This window comes from Anabrus simplex, chromosome 1, assembly GCF_040414725.1.
Source record: "Anabrus simplex isolate iqAnaSimp1 chromosome 1, ASM4041472v1, whole genome shotgun sequence".
Lineage (NCBI taxonomy): Eukaryota > Metazoa > Arthropoda > Insecta > Orthoptera > Tettigoniidae > Anabrus > Anabrus simplex.
In genome coordinates this window covers 486724330-486736724 of record NC_090265.1, presented here as the reverse complement: position 1 = coordinate 486736724, position 12395 = coordinate 486724330, and the positions used below count along the sequence as shown (strand labels likewise).

General features: G+C 41.5%; 1 protein-coding gene across 1 annotated transcript in view; it reads right to left on the bottom strand.

Moving 5' to 3' along the window:
* Positions 1–12395, bottom strand: part of ko (Stork-head domain-containing protein knockout) — a 780139-nt gene that overhangs the window by 346638 nt on the left and 421106 nt on the right. The window lies entirely within an intron of this gene.

Sequence of the window (12395 nt, the reverse complement as noted above, 5' to 3'; positions counted from 1 at the left end):
AAGTTTCACCCAGTAGCCGTACTTAAACATCCGCAAATGCCATCGACCTAAGCCAAACTTACTCGTTTGGTGACAAAGAGACGCGAGAACACACTGTGCCAATGAGCTCGTTAAAGGTAGTTCATTCACAGACTGAATAAATGAAAATGTTTATTTTCAGGAGGAGCTAACGAAGATTCAGCTTCAATGGTTCATACTAAAGGTGATGAGAACACTCTATTTGTTCCCACGCAAGCATCAACAAACACAAGTCCGACGGTTGCATGCTTGACAGCATTTAGAAACGTCTTCAATAATAAAAACTGCGTGATATTATTCATATTCTGCCATACCGTAAATTACTCCCTGTTGAGTGGCAGTATTTCTTATTTAATTTTACTAATAATGCTACTTTACATTTTAAATACTTGTCAGTGAAATCCGAAGTCCGGTTTCTTGGGAAGATAACGAGCGTCCATAATTGAAAAGAAGTAGAAACAATGATAACTTTCACTCATGGACCGTAAGTTCCACATTCTGGTTATTACCGCAGATGTGAAGTAGGCATTTCACTCTCGAAGCGAAACAGGGAAAACTAAGGGATAATGAAGACATGATTACAGAGAACCCGAGCGCATGCGTGCCGCACATCACAAAACACATCAGTACCGCTGGGATGAGACGTTACCAGAAGAAATACATACTCCCACAGCTGATCAATTTTACAAAGAACATTTTGCGATACTGCAAATTTTTACAACAAACCATACGTCGTTATTTTATTTCGAATTAGTCACGCAAAAGTCGAAAGAATGTTCAGTGCAATGTTTGTCTGTCTGCTTGTTACGAAATCACGAGTAAAAGGCTAAATAGAATTTCTCTTAGTATTGAAGTTCAAGGATAGTTTGGTTCTTCACTAGGCTATATATTGTTTGATTATATAAAATAAATAAATAAATAAATAAATAAATAAATAAATAAATAAATAAATAAATAAATAAATAAATATTTTTTTTTGCTATGGGCTTTACGTCGCACCGACACAGATAGGTCTTATGGCGACGATGGGATAGGAAAGGCCTAGGAGTTGGAAGGAAGCGGCCGTGGCCTTAATTAAGGTACAGCCCCAGCATTTGCCTGGTGTGAAAATGGGAAACCACGGAAAACCATTTTCAGGGCTGCCGATAGTGGGATTCGAACCTACTATCTCCCGGATGCAAGCTCACAGCCGCGCGCCTCTACGCGCACGGCCAACTCGCCCGGTAATAAATAAATTAGCCGTATGAATCCCCTAAGGCCTATGGCCTCCTGCAATGCAGGGACAGTGCTCAGTTTAGCTCATCAGGTAAGCAGGTCCTGAAGAGCATTATTATATTGGTTAATCTGTAGTTGTTCATGATAACGTATTACCGTATATTGTACACTTGTGTAGTCTCACTCCCGAGTGAATACAATGGTGTTTTTCTGGAACAACAATTCGCGAAAACGCACTGTTGCATTAATGACACATGTATACTTTTATCCCAGGGAGGGTTCAGGTTGCTTCTAGGTGAAAGCGGAAACTTGCACTCTTCGTTCTTGCATAGCTTCTTTTTACCGTACGAAGAGATATTGTCAATTATGTACTATACATTGCGCTAGAAGTTTTTCAAGTCCCTTAAATTGCTACAGACTGTAACAGACTACAAGATGTCGGAATTATATACCGCAGAAGACGACACGGAGTGTTCCATTTACACTTCCTCAAATGGCACCGACCTCAAGCCGAATCTACTGGATCTCCGAGGTCAGCGTTAAAACAAATGTCTTAAACGTTAAATTGTAATTTATCACATATCATTTGTTTAGTACTCAGCCCGAAGGCCGGTTGAATCCTCAGCAGATCAGTCACCCGCTGTCATAAATGTAGCGTAGGCATCACTTTAGAGGCATACTAGGGAAATAAGGGGCCCTGTGGGGTAGAAGTAAGATATCCGCCTGTCGGGTTTTCCAACATATCCAGGTATTTTAATTCTGGAGACCTGGAGCTGGAACGGAGTTCTCTCTGCCTCGTTAGACCGACTGAGAGCTGTCTGATACGAGATGCAGTGATCCTGGTCAAGAAAGCCAAGCAATAAGGCCGATAATGCCATCTCACTGATCACGTGGCACATCTGCAGGCTACCTGGCTGGGCAGCAGTCGTTTTGGCAGGTCAAGTCCTTTTAATAGGGTGTATCCAGCGGGAGGAGGGATATTTAAATACTTTTAACCGTATTGTACCTGTGGGAATATATAATTCTCTCTGAAATCCAGAACTTAAAGTTTCGAGAGGTTTAATACAACGCCGAGGACTGAGCAGTAAACATCAAATGAATGGGCCATGAACGACGAGAAAGGTCCACTTTGTTACGGCATCAAGGACATTACCGCCTCAGTCCACGTAACCGTGCGTATCTGCCCCCTGGTCCGTGACGTCTGGATGGTGCAAGTGAGCGAGTCTCTGAAGCATAGCAACCAGGATTATTTTAGATCAACACTCGAGATCTGAGGTCACAGACATGACTCACACCGGCGGGTTGCCTATTCGCTCAAATTTACTACAGTAGAAACAAACGTCCTCAACTACAAAATATAAACATGTCAGGCCTTGTTGTACAAAACCCCAGGAAATGAAGTGCAGTGACATTGCTGGAAGCAAATTACCCTTTTTGACTCAAGCATGCAATTATGAACAATTTAAAAATTTACACTTCTTAGCATTTAGTGGACGTGATTATGTCAGGAAGGGCATCCAGCCTTAAACTCCCGGCCAAAGCCAAAGTAAGACTGGGTGACTCCAGTGACCCTAGAAAAAACAGGGATCAGCTGAAGTAAAACTAATGTTAGCATTTAATGCAAATGACAAAAATGTTTTTTTTTAACAATTATTTACGTCCCACCGACACAGTTAGATCTTATGGTGACGATGGGATAGGAAAGGCCTAGGCTGGAGAAGAAAGCGGTCGTGGCCTTAATTAAGGTACAGCCCAAGCATTTGCCTGGTGTGAAAATGAAGGAAAAACGATTTTCAGGGCTGCTGACAGTGGGGTTCGTATCCACTATCAACCAAACGCAAACTCACAACCGCGCACTCCTAACCTCACGGTCAACTCGTCCGGTAACACTGTTCTATTATGTACTGTGTCTATAATCTCAATTCACCCTCGAAGCAATCTTTAAATATCTTAAAATCTTCCGAAGAGAAAAGAGGAAAATCTATTGCAATGGTAAAAGAAATGAAAATACATGGAATATCAAGAAATAGTAGATTATTCCACTAATTACATTATCAAAGAGATTATTTCCATAAGAACTTCTAAAAAAAAGCTTTTCATAAATTGCCGGGCTGAGTGGCTCAGACGGTTGAGGCGCTGACCTTCTGATCCCAACAGGTTCAATCCTGGCTCAGCCCGGTGGTATTTGAAGGTGCTCAAATACGTCAGCCTCGTGTCGGTAGATTTACTAACACGTAAAAAACTCCTGCGAGACTAAATTCAGGCACCTCAACGTATTCAAAAACCATAAAAAGTAGTTAGTGGGACATAAAAAATAATATTATCATTGTTTCAGAACGTGGAAAATCAATGTAATAATTAAAAATCAGTAATGCTCTCAACTTGGCAGAATTATACTTCGCCCCAGAATTAACTGCATACTTGTTGTCAGTATTTGCTTCGGCATCTGGTCCCGCAAGAATGATGTCTATTTTCCAAAGCACTTGTTTACAGTGTGAAATAAGAAGAAGAAGAAGAAGAAGAAGAATAGTGATGCGATCTTCAGTGAGATATTACGACGTTTTGCACGAAACTATAGACGAAAGACGAACATGAGGACAATAATGAGAAATCATGTTTTATATTTATTCCTAGTCTGTATGTTAACTTTCAGTCAAGAATGGACTTTTTTCCATTTATTTGCAGCATAAAATGTTTCACTGTCAGCCATTTTGCGCAATCAGATACTGGGATCATCATAGAATCGGTCATTTTCTTCTCATTCCAAGCATTTAGAATCAAACAACAACAGCAGAAACAGCAGTGACCATTTATTGTACGAATATGAACAACTCGAGTTGAAAATTTACAACTTACAAGCGATGGGAAATATCACAGAAATGCTTGAGAAAAGTGCGAATTCAATCTCTCAGATAAAGTACAGAGTCATTATACCTTAATTCTGTTTTGATCATTTTATCTAAAAAGGTTAGTATGAGAAAATGAAGGAAATTAGCAATTAGTAATTGAGAATACGATAGTAAATAACGAAGTGTTTATTTCGATGGTCTAATATTATTCACACACACTTGATAGTGTGCGGTGATACGTGAGTGGTTTGTATACCTCAGTTGCTGAAGGCGGCAGGTTCTATCCAATATGTACCTCAGGTAAGCTGATTTCAGATAGCATCTTTAGAGACAAGGCGACATAACTTTTATGTACTTTACATCTGATTTACACGTAACATAACTTGTACAACCTAGCCTATAGAGATTTATCTGTAAGAGGAATGCTTTCACCTTCATATTTACACAGCAGCTGTCTTGTTAGAAGGTACATGATATTTTTTGCACTGTCTGAATGATCACATGTTAAAACCAATAGCCCATGCTTGAGACATCTACGGCTTGTTCAATTGGTTTTTGATGGCAGTGTAGGAGGTGAGAAAGATCGGGATAGAGCAAAGCATGACTATGACAAACAGATCAGTTTAGGCTGCAACGGTTATGTAGGAATTAAGAGTTTAGCATATGTTAGAAACGAAGTGAATCAAACCAATCTATGGACTGATAACCTAAACAAAAATACAGATAGATTTTACGGTAATTTCAACATTTAACTCGCCGAACATACTACTCCCTTCGTACTTTATTCTCTCAAATGATAGTTTTAAAACACTCGATATCGACAGTGAAAAAAAGAAAAATTATAGACGACACTGAAGATGCCTAAGACACCTACTAAAGTTCACTTTTTACAATTAAAAGACAACTCTTCCATGTTCCATAACTATTTGTGTGTATCCATAACTATTTGTCGCCCTATACATGAGACTGGAGGCTCAATATGGAGCTTTAAGATTTAAAGGATTTCTTGTGTAAACTCTGTTCTTTAACGCAAGAGTGGTAATAACTATGACTTGGATTTCTATGACCTATAAAGTCTGAAAACGCACATGCAATGATGCCCCAAAACACCAAAATATGACATAAAAGCTTGGAAATATGATGAGAAAGAGATTAAATATTCTCCAAAATTTGCTTATAAAACTAGCAACAAACTGGTCACATTCCTGACAATTATCTTTCAATTCAATTATGTTTCAATTTTGTTAAGTTACTGCTCGCGAAACCCCACTGTCTCCAATATTTAACCACAAAATATTTCTAAAGAAAGGCAATACAAAATAATCAAGGACAGCAAAATTATTTTCGGCGAAAATCACGTAAATAATATTTGAAGAACATTAGAATAATTATAATATGATCAAAAATATTATTTTGTACAATTTTGGGTGAAATATAACTTAACATAAAATATATTTTTAAATGCATTTATAGATTCCCTATGAGCTGTTTACCTAGTCTCTTCTTAAATGATTTCAAATTTCGTGTGGCTGTTTCTAGCCGAGTACAGCCCTTGCAAGGCAGACCCTCCAATGAGCGTGGACGGCATCTGCCATGTATAGGTAACTGCGTGTTATTGTGGTGGAGGATAGTGTTATGTGTGGTGTGTGAGTTGCAGGGATGTTGAGGACGGCACAAACACCCAGCCCCCGGGCCATTGGAATTAACCAATGAAGGTTAAAATCCCCGACCCGGCCGGGAATCGAACCCGGGACCCTCTGAACCGAAGGCCAGTACGCTGACCATTCAGCCAACGAGTCGGACATGTTTCGAATATCTCCCGTCGTAGAACACTAATCTCTAATTCTCCTTAATATAAACGAATATTTGCCCCAGTTTGGCCTCTTGAATTTCAACTCTGTTTCCATATTATGAATGTTCGTACTCACTCCTCCCCGAATGTCACTCCACGCCATATCTCCGCTGACAGCTCGGAACAAACGCTTGGTCGAACAGCTCATCTCTTTATTTCCAAGTCTTCCCAGCCCAAAGTTAAACATCTTCGTAACACTACTCTTTTGCCGGAAATCATCCAAAACAAATCTTATTGCTTTTGTTTGGATCTTTTCCTGATCTCAAAGCAAGTAATCCTGGTGAGGGCCCGATACACTGGAACTATACTCTATCTGGGGTCTTACAGTAACTTACACGCCCTATCCTTCACTTCCTAACTTCACCCAATAAATATCTTCATAACAATATGAAGAGATTTATAACCTTTATTTAAAGTACCGTGATTACCCCAATTAATGTCTTTGTTTATATTAAAACCTAGATACAGCGCTCCCCATGACGTACTTTCACCCCCCTTCAATACAGTAATACAAAACTCTTGGTGAAATAGCACCATTTTTCACTCAGTTTAATATATTTTTCCTTACTGTCCACCTCAAAGTTTCGAGGTCTGTTTACAGTCGCTCACAATCCTGTATATAACATGTCATAGGACTCCGAGCCCTGTCACCTCTGATTAGCAGAGTAGCACCTTACTACTGCGACTCTGTGAAAGGATACTTCAACTACAGTGTGTCGGGTCCATCCCATGTTACAAGTCTGGACTCATTCATCAGTAAATGTGGTGGAGAGATGATCTTGTGGTCAGCTGTAGGAGCGAGTCCTAGATGCAGAGGATGCCACGTTATCACGCTCTGGTAAACAGAAGCTTTCTAGCCGGCCTGGTGTGGGAGCCGAACCACAGACAGGAGCCTGTTAATGCCCACTGACAAGCTTTCTACAACGTAATAGCGCTTGTTCAATTTAATGTCTGAATGGAGCTTCGAAGACGCTAATAGCTCTTGACATTGACTCAATCTGAAGACATTTTCCGAAGCTCTGGGCGCTCCACTGCCTCCAAAACTAGGGCGACTAATAATTTACGATTCGAATATACTAAGTATAGAAGGGTAAAACTTGTCTTTAGACGGGAAAATCAAGTTGAATTACACTTTTCAGACAGGTTATTTTCTCTTCATCTTCGGAAAAAAGTCATCCCATCGTTGATCAACCGAACAGACAACGTGGAACTTTATACTACAATGCTCGTTTTAAAATAACGTTTGAAATAATCATGATCACTTCAAAGGTATTATGAGAAGCGTACTAGGGAGAATGCTACAGCGATTGACCGAACAGCGAAGCCATAGGATACAAACCTACGGACTTGCGATGTGCAGGTTAACATTTGTATATATATATAATATAAAGATTGTATAATTTTACAGTCTCTATAGTACAGAGGATAATACACAAGTAATGCACAGAAATATCACCACAATCTATGCTAATCAATATCAAAATGCAAAACACTGGCAAGGTTCGCAGATCCTTTAAAAATGTAATTAAATTTTCATTTCCAAATAAGGACTAAAAATTTAAGAAATATTCACAACAGTGCCAAATTCAAAGGATGATTTCAATGCTTGAACACACATTTTCAGATGAAGAACGCTTTCATTATCATGTGAATAAAAAACTACGGGACGAACTGTTTTACGTTGATCCAGAACCACTTGGACGTGACTTTACATCTCGATAAGACCATCTTCACAAATCGGAATTCGTACTATGCCATAACTCACGAGAATCTAGCGACAAAGTTTTGCATCTATCAGGTATACGTTTGTAAATAAATTAGTTATGATTCTTTTGGAGGTTTCCTGGTATTTACAGAAATTACCCTGCGTACAGGTCCACTCGAGGGACTATAATAAGGACGCATTTGAACGACTAATCGATACATGCTGTAGGCACAGATATAAATTTTTATATTGTAACGTATTGAATGACTGACTGATTTTTACTCTTACACGGTTCATTTTGAAGGTAAAGATGCTATTTATATGGGAAAAGAGATACACCTCGATCTGGAGGAAGGAGTTCTGAGCACTGCATTTAAAAATAACCCTATTTTACCACACAACCGACCCAGTGAAATTACCAACAAATAACTCGTGTTTAATATCACCTGAAATTCTATCGTTTTACCTTCAACTTCCTGGAGAGTTTAATGTTTACCCAGAAAAGGAATAGCTTTTTAATGGGCTAGTAAATATCTTGGCGCTAGTCGCACTAACACATGGAAGATTTTCGGCAACGCAAAGATGGGCAACGGCTAGGAATGGGAAAGAAGCGGTCGTGGCCTTAATTAAGATACAGTCCCCCCAGCATTTACCTGTGAGAAAATGGGAAACGACGGAAAACCATATTCAAGGCTGCCCACGATGGGATTCTAACCCACCATCTCCCGAGTGTAAGCTCACAGCTACGCGCCCCTCACCATGCGGCCAACCCACTCGGTATTATTATTATTATTATTATTATTATTATTATTATTATTATTATTATTATTATTATTATTATTATTATTATTATTATTATTCAAAATCATTTGAAATTCAAGAGCAGATAATATTTCTGTGCGGCTATTGCCAGGATGGTGCAGCTCTTGTAAGGCAAAGCCTTCACGAGGGTGGGTGGCGTCTTTCATGTATAGGAACAGAATGCTTGTGCAATACAATGTTGAGAGGTAGATGTGACAGGTGTTTTCAGATGATTACACCACTTCAATACAGTTTTGCATATGTAAGGCTTCGATTGAGAAAAACCGGATTCAGTACCGAACAACAGAAATCAGCTGATCCGAATATGTGTACAATTTGGATCATAATGCTGCCAGTTCAAATGTTCATGTAGTCGCTATTTCGTAATCTAAAGCCAGAATTTGGAGGGCTTTCAGAACCACCGACCTAATATACACTGACTGACAGAGCAAATGCAACACCAAGAAGGAGTGGTTCGAAAGGGATGAAAGTTGGGAGAAAAACAGAGACGGCACGGACGAATAATTGATGTTTATTTCAAACCGATATGCAGGTTACACAATGCGCACGGCATCGACTCAGTAGGATGTAGGACCACCGCGAGCGGCGATGCACGCAGAAACAAGTCGAGGTACAGAGTCAATAAGAGTGCGGATGGTGTCCTGAGGGATGGTTCTCCATTCTCTGTCAACCATTTGCCACAGTTGGTCGTCCGTACGAGGCTGGGGCAGAGTTTGCAAACGGCGTCCAATGAGATCCCACACGTGTTCGATTGGTGACAGATCCGGAGAGTACGCTGGCCACGGAAGCATCTGTACACCCCGTAGAGCCTGTTGGGAGATGCGAGCAGTGTGTGGGCGGGCATTATCCTGCTGAAACAGAGCATTGGGCAGCCCCTGAAGGTACGGGAGTGCCACCGGCCGCAGCACATGCTGCACGTAGTGGTGGGCATTTAACGTGCCTTGAATACGCACTAGAGGTGACGTGGAATCATACGCAATAGCGCCCCAAACCATGATGCCGCGTTGTCTAGCGGTAGGGCGCTCCACAGTTACTGCCGGATTTGACCTTTCTCCACGCCGATGCCACACTCGTCTGCGGTGACTATCACTGACAGAACAGAAGCGTGACTCATCGGAGAACACGACGTTCCGCCATTCCCTCATCCAAGTCGCTCTAGCCCGGCACCATGCCAGGCGTGCACGTCTATGCTGTGGAGTCAATGGTAGTCTTCTGAGCGGACGCCGCGCCGGGAGTGCAGGCCTCCTTCAACCAATCGACGGGAAATTGTTCTGGTCGATATTGGAACAGCCAGCGTGTCTTGCACATGCTGAAGAATGGCGGTTGACGTGGCGTGCGGGGCTGCCACCGCTTGACGGCGGATGCGCCGATCCTCGCGTGCTGACGTCACTCGGGCTGCGCCTGGACCCCTCGCACGTGCCACATGTCCCTGCGCCAACCATCTTCGCCACAGGCGCTGAACCGTGGACACATCCCTATGGGTATCGGCTGCGATTTGACGAAGCGACCAACCTGCCCTTCTCAGCCCGATCACCATACCCCTCGTAAAGTCGTCTGTCTGCTGGAAATGCCTCCGTTGACGGCGGCCTGGCATTCTTAGCTATATACGTGTCCTGTGGCACACGACAACACGTTCTACAATGACTGTCGGCTGAGAAATCACGGTACGAAGTGGGCCATTCGCCAACGCCGTGTCCCATTTATCGTTCGCTACGTGCGCAGCACAGCGGCGCATTTCACATCATGAGCATACCTCAGTGACGTCAGTCTACCCTGCAATTGGCATAAAGTTCTGACCACTCCTTCTTGGTGTTGCATTTGCTCTGTCAGTCAGTGTATATTAAGACTGTAATATGAAACAAGACAACAATACAACGAAATCATTTCAGCACTGGATTTTTTCACGGATCCATAGCACGCCGATATTGCAAAAAGAAGAAAACCCGAGCACGAAAGACAGAGAAGGTATACACAGAGTGGAACAGAGCTTTCTCCAACACACATGATGATACATGATGTGCGTAAGGATGACCACACTGATCACCCTTCGGGGCACCACCAACTACATAGTGCAATTTTCTTTCCGCATGAATTGAGCATGTTGGTTTGTAAGAACGGGTCAACACGTGAGGAAGCCATTAATTGTCACGCCACATTCTGTACATAATGAAATACTGCCCCAAATATGCTTTATTCAGAGCAGACATTGTGGAATGTCACATTTCTCTTTTCTCCGACATGATCCGTCCAAGAACAGTTGGAGTCGACGATATGACTTCCCATGACACAAGATCGACAATTTTACGCGGAATCCGAGCCAACAGAACGTGACTTTACCTTGTTTCCAAACCCACCTAGTATGACTGCCATTCGAACCAAGACAGCCTTTTTTCATTCATTTTCATGCCATTCATGGCTCCTCTCTTTTGCCAAGACCCTCAATCTTCGTTTGAGTTGCCTTGATCTCGGAACTCTTCTTTTTTTTTTTACTCATTATGATTATTGCGAAGAGGGGATGGTTGCCTAGTTGTGCTTCGTTTTTTATTTATTTCTGTGTCTTCTGATATTGGGAAAGAAGATGTTTTGGGTTATACTACACCTTTAGTTGCAAATAATAATAATAATAATAATCGTATGGCCTCAGCTACCGTTTGCAGACATTTCGATTTGACGCCATCTGGCTGTCTGCTCGTCAATTTCGACGTTCCGGTTTACTCTGTCTGCCATCTAGCGGACCTAGAGTAAACCGGATCTCTCTTGGGCGTCTATGGCTGAGATTTAATTAATTTTGTCGGGTAAATACCAAATGTATCACCAGAGTTCTTTTACATGCCGACATCGTACGACATGGAGTGTCGAATGGACTTTTTTCCGCCCTTCAAAAATCCGACTACCTCTGCCGGGTTTGAACCCGCTATCTTGGGATCCGGAGGCCGACACTCTACCACGGATCCACAGAGGCAGGTTAGTTGCAAATGATATGATAAGATGCATCTTCGTTATAGACTGCTATGCGTTTCAGTCTGAAAGCCTCTGTAAACTAACTGTGTATCTCTGTAATCTTATATTTTCAACTAGCTCTATGACCCCGTTTCGTTATACATATCTTTAAATTATTAAAAACTGAGTCAATCACCGTCGTCTTGGTCTCACATTGCTTCTCTTAATCTCCATAGCCGAGTCTGTTATTCTCCTAGGTACCTTTCCTCCCCGATCCGCCTAACAAGACCCCACCACCGAAGCCGGTTTATGCGCACAGCTTCATAATTCGAGTTCATTCATTACTAGCCTTATAATTATTCCCACCTGCTTGTACTATCAATAATTCTAGCTACCATCAAGTATATTACTCCCAGCTTATGAATAAGATATCCTGAGTTCACTCAGTGCCCGCTCCCGTACAGCAAATTCAGACTGAATACAGACGGATGTAAAGTTAATTTCCAACTGTTTGACGTCATTAACGTAAGATATTGCTACAGTAAACGAGGAAAAACAAAAATACCCGCCGAGGAATAAATTAGATTCAACTGAACACAGTATATCATAACTACTCCCCAAAATACCTGGCAACTTTAGAAAACTCAGCTCCAGAATCGAACTTCTTCATAAACCATCAGTAACCAAGTGATCTGCTGACTCTAATGCACTGCGTTCTGGCATCCTCACACTCTACACTACAGGCGAATATTGTGTTCCTGTTCGGGAAAACTGTGTTCGAAGATTTTAGATAGTGTGCAACTGAATGAGATAATGAGGATTATCACTGGCACTGTCAGATCAATTATCATTCAGTGGCTATCTGTCTGCAACTTAATGAGATAATGAGGATTATCACTGGCACTGTCAGATCAATTATCATTCAGTGGCTATCTGTCTGCAACTTAATGAGATAATGAGGATTATCACTGGCACTGTCAGATCAATTATCATT